Source organism: Arachis duranensis, chromosome 3 (assembly GCF_000817695.3).
Source record: "Arachis duranensis cultivar V14167 chromosome 3, aradu.V14167.gnm2.J7QH, whole genome shotgun sequence".
Taxonomy (NCBI): domain Eukaryota; kingdom Viridiplantae; phylum Streptophyta; class Magnoliopsida; order Fabales; family Fabaceae; genus Arachis; species Arachis duranensis.
Window position 1 is genome coordinate 96445425 of NC_029774.3, and position 8390 is coordinate 96453814.

Genomic DNA, 8390 nt, shown 5'->3' on the forward strand with positions numbered 1-8390 from the left:
TAACTTGGATTAACTAATCCGAGATTACCAACCAAAAATCCACTATCAAGAGCAACCTAATTACAGAGCATTTAGTGACCCAAAGAGGTGCTAGGCATCAATATCTTAGGAAGGATTATGAGCCAAGTGTCTGTGGTGAAGGTGTGTTGATTGAAAAACAAGCTAAAAAGCCATTGTAGCACATGACACTTAGCAGTGAATAAAAGTGTAAGCTTCTCAGTAGAAAAACAAAAGAAAAATCAAACACCAAGGATGGATGAATAATAAGGTTTACAGCAGCAGCTTTAGTTATCTTTCAAGGGGACATTTCAATCCTGAAATCTAATAAAGGTAGAGCTTCAATTACATCTGCATAAAACCCCATGAACCAGATTCAGTTACTTGCTAATAAGGACATGCATACGTTTCTGCTTTCATTCATCTCATGTTTTAGTGCTTGCTTGGGGACAAGCAAGATTTAAGTTTGCTGTTGTGATGACAAGTCATCTTATGCTAGTTACACAAGCATTTTTCATCTGTTTCATTAGGTTTTATACACTTTCTTACATAATAAGTAAGTGATTGGAGTGGAACTCCATGTTTATCTTGATTTAATCAAACATCATTAATTTTATACAAAAATTATGAGATTTATGCAAGAATTAAGTGATTATTATAAACGATGCAATTTCTTATTATTTTGGTGAGACTTTGATTTCTTGTTTGATTGATTTTAGGTGAGAAAGTGAAGAAAAGGAGAAGCACTCCAGAGTAACATTGTGTTCAAAGAAAGAACGCCACGATCACTTGCGACGCGCATGAATACAGGATGCTTGACGAACGGATTTCTATCGGTAAAGAAATTCACAAATATATTCGCATTGTAAGTATAGTTTCTAAACCAACAAAGATCCTTTCGTACAAAAGTTTTGGTTGTCACTTAAGCAAACCCAATAAAATTTATAACCGAAGTATTTAAACCTTGAGTCGTCTTTTCAAGAAATTGCAGGGAGGTGTGTTTTATTATTGGTTATGGAAAACAGTATAATTTTGGGTTTTTTGAAAGCTTTGAACAAGAGAAATAAATTGCAGGAATTAATAAATCAATAGCTAAGAAAACTCTTGGCAAGGTATGAAAATTAGAAGTCCTATCCTAGTTATCCTTATCAATTATAATGTGAATTTCTCGTTGCTCCCACTTAGTCAACCTCTAACTATGAAGGTAAATGATGAGCGGATAATTTATATGCTTTTTGGCATTGTTTTTATATAGTTTTTAATATGTTTTATTCACTTTTTAGTATACTTTTATTAGTTTTTAAGCAAAATTCACATTTCTAGACTTTACTATGAGTTTGTGTTTTTTTGTGATTTCAGGTATTTTCTGGCTGAAATTGAGGGACCTGAGCAAAAATCTAATTCAGAGGCTAACAAAGGGCTGCTGATGCTGATGGATTCTGACCTCCCTGCACTCGAAATGGACTTTTGGAGCTAAAGGAGTCCAAATGGTGCGCTCTCAATTGTGTTGGAAAGTAGACATCCAGATCTTTCCAGCAATATATAATAGTTCATACTTTGCCCGAGTTTAGACATCGCAAACTGGCATTTAACGCCAGCTTTCTACCCTATTCTGGCGTTAAACGCCAGAAACAAATTGCAAAGCAGAGTTAAACACCAGAAACAAGTTACAAACTGGCGTTTAACTCCAAGGAAGACCTCTACACGTGAAAGCTTCAATGCTCAGCCCAAGCATACACCAAGTGGGCCCAAAAGTTGATTTCTACATCATTTACTTATTTCTGTAACCCTAGTAACTAGTTTAGTATAAATAGAACTTTTTACTATTGTACTCACATATTTGGATCTTTGGACGAGCTTTTGGAACAACTTTGATCATTGTTAGTCCTTATACATTGGGGGCTGGCCTCACGGCCATGCCTACCTTATTATCACATGTATTTTCAACGGTGGAGTTTCTACACACCATAGATTAAGGTGTGGAGCTCTGCTGTTCCTCGAGTATTAATGCAAAGTACTATTGTTCTTCTTTTCAATTCATGCTTATTCTTATTCTAAGATATTCATTCGCACACAAGAACATGATGAATGTGATGATTATGTGACACTGATAAACCACTATTTTATGGTTTGTGTTTTATTGAGTGGTTTTATCAAGCTTTTCACCCACTTATTCATATGATTTGCATGTATTTACAATTCCTTCCTAAAAATATCCTATGATTAATAACTTGCTTCCTAAGGACCTTTTTGTTGTATATTTTTATCTTCCTTTGTACCATTCGATGCCGTGATTTGTATGTTAAGTGTTTCAGGCTTCATAGGGCAGGAATGGCGTAAGGAATGAAGAGGAAGCATGCAAAAATGGAAGGAACACAAGGAATTGAGGAGATGACCAGCGAGAAGTCACGTGGTCGCATGGCTCACGCGACCGCGTGAAATAGAAGGAATTACCGTGATGCGCTTGCGTGCCTGACGCGACTGCGCGGATTGGAAGCTGCACGAACGACGCGAAAGCGTGGATGACGCGCACGCATGGTACGAGAAATGCTGAGTGATGCGAACGCGTGGACGACGCGGACGTGTGACGAGTGTGATCTGTAGAATTACAGAAGTCGCTGGCACATATTCTGGGCCGCATTTCAACCCAGTTTTCGGCCCAGAAACACAGATTAAAGTCTGGGAACATGCAGAGACTCAGGGCATCAATTCATATCAGATCATAATACAATTTTAGAGTTTAGATGTAGTTTTTAGTGAGAGAAGTTCTCTCCTCTCTCTTAGGTTTTAGGATTAGGATTTCTTTAGTCATTAGGATTACTTCATCGTATCAGGTTTAATAATTTATGTTTCTCTTCTACTTTTATTTACTCCGATACTTTATTTGTGTTTGATTTATGTCGCCCAATTGGCTTATGAATATTGTCCATGTTAGAATTGACATCTTTATTTAATATAAATTGAGGTATTTCAGACTTTTATGTTATTGATGCTTGGGCTCTATCCAAATTATTTTCATTCAAGTAGATTTTATTCCCTTTTGGCTTTAGTTGATTAATTGGTAACTCTTGAGTTGTCAAACTCAGCAGTGGTTGAAATTGGCAGATTCTAATTGATCTAGATCGCTCTAAAGCTAGTCTTCCCACAGGGATTGACTAGGACTTGAGGATCAAACTAATTAGTCCACTTGACTTTCTTTTGCTTTAGTAAAGGATAACTAAGTGGGATTAAAACCCAATTCTCATCACACCTGATAAGGATAACTAGGATAGGACTTCTAATTTCTCATATCTTGCCAAGAGTTTATTTTACAGTTATTTATTTATTTTACAGTCTTTTATTTATTTTAATTGCAATTAAATGACTTGTTCCTCATCTTTAAAACCCTAATTTATAATCTTCAAAACCAATAATAAGAACATACCTCCCTGCAATTCCTTGAGAAGACGACCCGAGGTTTGAGTACTCGGTTATCAATTTATTTAGGGGTTTGTTACTTGTGACAACCAAAACGTTTGTACGAAGGGATTTTCTGTTGGTTTAGAATCTATACTCACAACGCGACTATATTTTATAAAATTCTTTACTAGCAAAAATCCTAACGTTAAAATGGCACCGTTGCCGGGGAATTGCAAACATGTGCCTTATTATTGGTTATTGTAAATATTTTTCTTTTACTTGTTTATTTGTTTTTGTTCTTCCTTCTTATTTCTGATAACTACTATGAATTCTCACCCCTCTCACTTTCAGTTTGGTTTTACTTTTGTTGCAAGGAATGGAAGCTATAACAGGGCTATGCATCAAGGTCTAGGCAATCGAGGATGGATGGAGGCAAGAGGATTTGATCAACCCTTTAGGCAACAACACCCTCCTAGATATCATGGACAGAGACCATTCTACAATGCATACCAAGCTGATAGATATGGTGGACCGCCTTGTAGCTACCAACAAGCCTACCCTATGCTTAGAGACCATCCTTTCAACACAACCTCAACCCACCATACTCACAAGCTTCTTTTCACCATTCGCCACCATATGAACCTTATCCCCCCAACGCCAATCCAATTACTCCCAAGAACCACCACTCTCCCATGCACCATGTCTATATCCATCAAGCCAAGAATCACAGGTTCGCTTTGAAGAATCAGTAAACCAATTTAATGCAACCCTTCATCAACTGGAGCAAGCAATAAATCAATTATCATCCAGACGTTCGGACACTCAACAGACTCCCATGGCTTCATGTGGAGAATCTAATGAAGAATGTATTGTGAAGAAGACACGAGAAGCTCCAGTGGAAAGATAGAGCATAACTTCGTATTAGAACAAGTAGAGGACACTGTCATTGTAGAAGAAGAATAGTTGGTTGAAGATTTAGGAGATGCTGAACCTCCGCAGGAATCCAGAGTTGTGGAAAATTCCGTCAAGAATGTTACAATTGACGCTAAAGAGGATGTTGCACATCCCCCAAGGCAGGTATCTTATGAGGAACTGGACGGAATGACCCAAGACTCAAGTTTTCTTGATGATGATAGTCACCACTCAAGTTCTCCTAGTAATGCTCTTGCATCCGCAAGTGAATTCTTTGAGACAAAAGAATCTTCCCCAAGTGAATACGAAGATGATGCAGAGGTCGACTTTTCTCAACCTCCCAATTATGACTCGAGTGATGAAGAAGATATCGGTGACCTTGATCAAGACATGCTTGAATTGGAAGAAAATTGCCAAGAAGTGGAGGAATTCACTGAAGACCACAAGGGAGTAAGTCTTGCAGAACCACCGGAAACACCTATCCCACGGCCATTACCACCCAATACGAACTTCAAGTGGGTAAAATCCTTGACTTTCATCTTTACTTTTCCACTTGAATATGGTTTACTTGAGACAGATGACCAGCTTAGAGCTCTTTGCGGCTTTAAAAGCAAACGGGAAATGACTTGCACTCAAAGCTGGTATGCAAGATTCACTGAGTTTCACACTTAAATTTGAGGTGCAAGAATTGGTGGCAAGCTCAATTGGAAGGATCTCGGATGCTTTTTGGTCACTGCAGTGAGAATTCGGATTACTCATCACCCGACTGGAAAAATGCAGACCAAGACAAAGACGGGTGTACAAGTAGAGTTTGGGATCTTGGAGTCTATTCTACCATTCAACACTCCGGGAGCCTGCAAGCCTGTTTGAACTCACACAAGGGCTTTACGTACTTTGTTTGGGACCCCGGAGGATGCTGGCATTCCAAACACTAGTGGAGATTTCTGGACGAATTCAAGCACAAGCCACCATAGCAGGAAGCTCATCAAATGTCCAACTTAAGGACTTTAACTAAAAGTGCTAGGTGGGAGATGATGGACGAAATTGTGATTCATACTTAAATTTTTGTTCGAAATTGATTTCCCGGTAATGGCCCCAAAAACTTGGTGCTCAATACCATGGTCTAAACATAATTTCACAACTTCGCTGAACTAACCAGCAAGTGCACTGGGTCGTCCAAGTAATACCTTACGTGAGTAAGGGTCGATCCCACGGAGATTGTTGGTATGAAGCAAGCTATGCTCATCTTGTAAATCTCAGTTAGGCGGATAATAAAAGGTTATGGAGTTTTCGAATAATAATAATAAATAAACTGAAAATAAAAATAAAAAAAACATATGTAGATCATCGATGGGAATTTCAGATAGGCGTATGAAGATACTGTGCTCCTTCTGAATCTCTGCTTTCCTACTGCCTTCATCCAATCCTTCTTACTCCTTTCCATGGCAAGCTGTATGTAGGGCATCACCGTTGTCAATGGCTACATCCCATCCTCTCAGTGAAAAAGGACCAAATGCTCTGTCACGGCACGACTAATCATCTGTCGGTTCTCAATCATGTTGGAATAGAATCCCTTGATTCTTTTGCGTTTGTCATCACACCCAACAATCGCGAGTTTGAAGCTCGTCACAGTCATTCAATCCTAGAATCCTACTTGGAATACCACAGACAAGGTTTAGACTTTCTGGATTCTCATGAATGCCGCCATCAATTCTAGCTTATACCACGAAGACTCTAATCTCACGGAATGGAAGGCTCGGTTGTCAGGCGAGGGCAACCATGTGTCGTGCATCAGGAATCCAAGAGATACACACTCTAGCTTTTGCTTGTAGAACGGAAGTGGTTGTCAGGCACGCGTTCATAGGGACGGATGATGATGAGTGTCACGGATCATCTCATCCATCAGGTTGAAGTACAAGTAGTATCTTAGAATAGAAATAAGATTGAATTTGAATAAAAGATAGTAGTAATTGCATTAAAACTCGAGGTACAGCAGAGCTCCACACCTTTAATCTATGGTGTGTAGAAACTCCACCGTTGAAAATACATAAGTGAAGAAGGTTCAGGCATGGCCGAATGGCCAGCCCCCCAAAACGTGATCACAGGATCAAAAATACAATCCCTGATCCAGGATCGGTCAAAAGACTAAATGGTCAAAGACACTGAATACAATAGTAAAATGTTCTATTTATACTAGACATGCTACTAGGGTTTACATAAGTAAGTAATTGATGCAGAAATCCACTTCCGGGGCCCACTAGGTGTGTGCTTGGGCTGAGCTTGAGTTTTACACGTGCAGAGGCTTCTTTTGGAGTTGAACGCCAAGTTTGAACATGTTTCTGGCATTCAACTCTGGTTCGTGACGTGTTTCTGGTGTTTGACTCTAGAATGCAGCATGGAACTGGAATTGAGCGCCAGTTTACGTCATCTAATCACGAATAAAGTATGGACTATTATATATTTCTGGAAAGCTCTAGATGTCGACTTTCCAAAGTCGTTGAGAGCGCGTCATTTGGAGTTCTGTAGCTCCAGAAAATCCATTTCGAGTGCAGGGAGGTGGTGCAAGAAATTGTGATCATCAATGGTGCCATCAACATGGTACGCTCAATTGCAATCTCAACTCTTTATCACAACTTCGCACAACTAACTAGCAAGTGCACTGGGTCGTCCAAGTAATAAACCTTACGCGAGTAAGGGTCGATCCTACAGAGATTGTTGATATGAAGCAAGCTATGGTCATCTTGTAAATCTCAATCAGGCAGATTCAAATGGTTATTGATGATTTATGAATTAAGCATAAAATAAAGATAGAGATACTTATGTAATTCATTGGTGAGAATTTCAGATAAGCGTATGGAGATGCTTTGTCTCTTTCGTCTCTCTGCTTTCCTATTGTCTTCATCCAATCTTTCTTACTCTTTTCCATGGCAAGCTGTATGTTGGGCATCACCGTTGTCAATGGCTACAGTCCCGTCCTCTCAATGAAAATGTTCAACGTGCTCTGTCACAGCATGGCTATTCAGCTGTCGGTTCTCGATCATGTCGGAATAGAATCCAGTGATTCTTTTGCGTCTGTCACTAATGCCCCACAATCGCGAGTTTGAAGCTCGTCACAGTCATTCAATCCTTGAATCCTACTCAAAATACCACAGACAAGGTTTAGACCTTCCGGATTCTCTTGAATGCCGCCATCAATTCTAGTTTATACCACGAAGATTCCGATTAAGGGATCCAAGAGATATCCACTCAATCTAAGGTAGAACGGAGGTGGTTGTCAGGCACACGTTCATAGGTGAGAATGATGATGAGTGTCACGGATCATCATATTCATCAAATTGAGGAGCAAGTGATATCTTAGAACAAGAATAAGCTGAATTGAATAGAAGAACAATAGTAATTGCATTAATACTCGAGGTACAACAGAGCTCCACACCTTAATCTATGGTGTGTAGAAACTCCACCATTGAAAATACATAAGAACAAGGTCTAGGCATGGCCGAGAGGCCAGCCCCCATGATCTAAGATAGCATAAGACTACTCAAAGATAGCTACCCAGATGTCTAATACAATAGCAAAAGGTCCTATTTGTAGAGAACTAGTAGCTTAGGGTTTACAAAGATGAGTAAATGACATAAAAATCCACTTCCGGGCCCACTTAGTATCTGCTTGGGCTGAGCATTGAAGAATTTTCGTGTAGAGACTCTTCTTGGAGTTAAACGCCAGCTTTTGTGCCAGTTTGGGCGTTTAACTCCCATTCTTGTGCCAGTTCCGGCGTTTTACGCCAGAATTCTTGAGCTGACTTGGAATGCCTGTTTGAGCTATTAACTCTCGGGCAAAGTATGAACTATTATACATTGCTGGAAAGCCCAGGATGTCTACTTTCCAACGCAGTTGAGAGCGCGCCAATTGGGCTTTTGTAGCTCCAGAAAATCCACTTCGAGTGCACAGAGGTCAGAATCCAACAGCATCGGCAGTCCTTTTCAGCCTCTGAATCAGATTTTTGCTCAGGTCCCTCAATTTCAGCCAGAAAATACCTGAAATCACAGAAAAACACACAAATTCATAGTAAAGTCCAGAAAAGT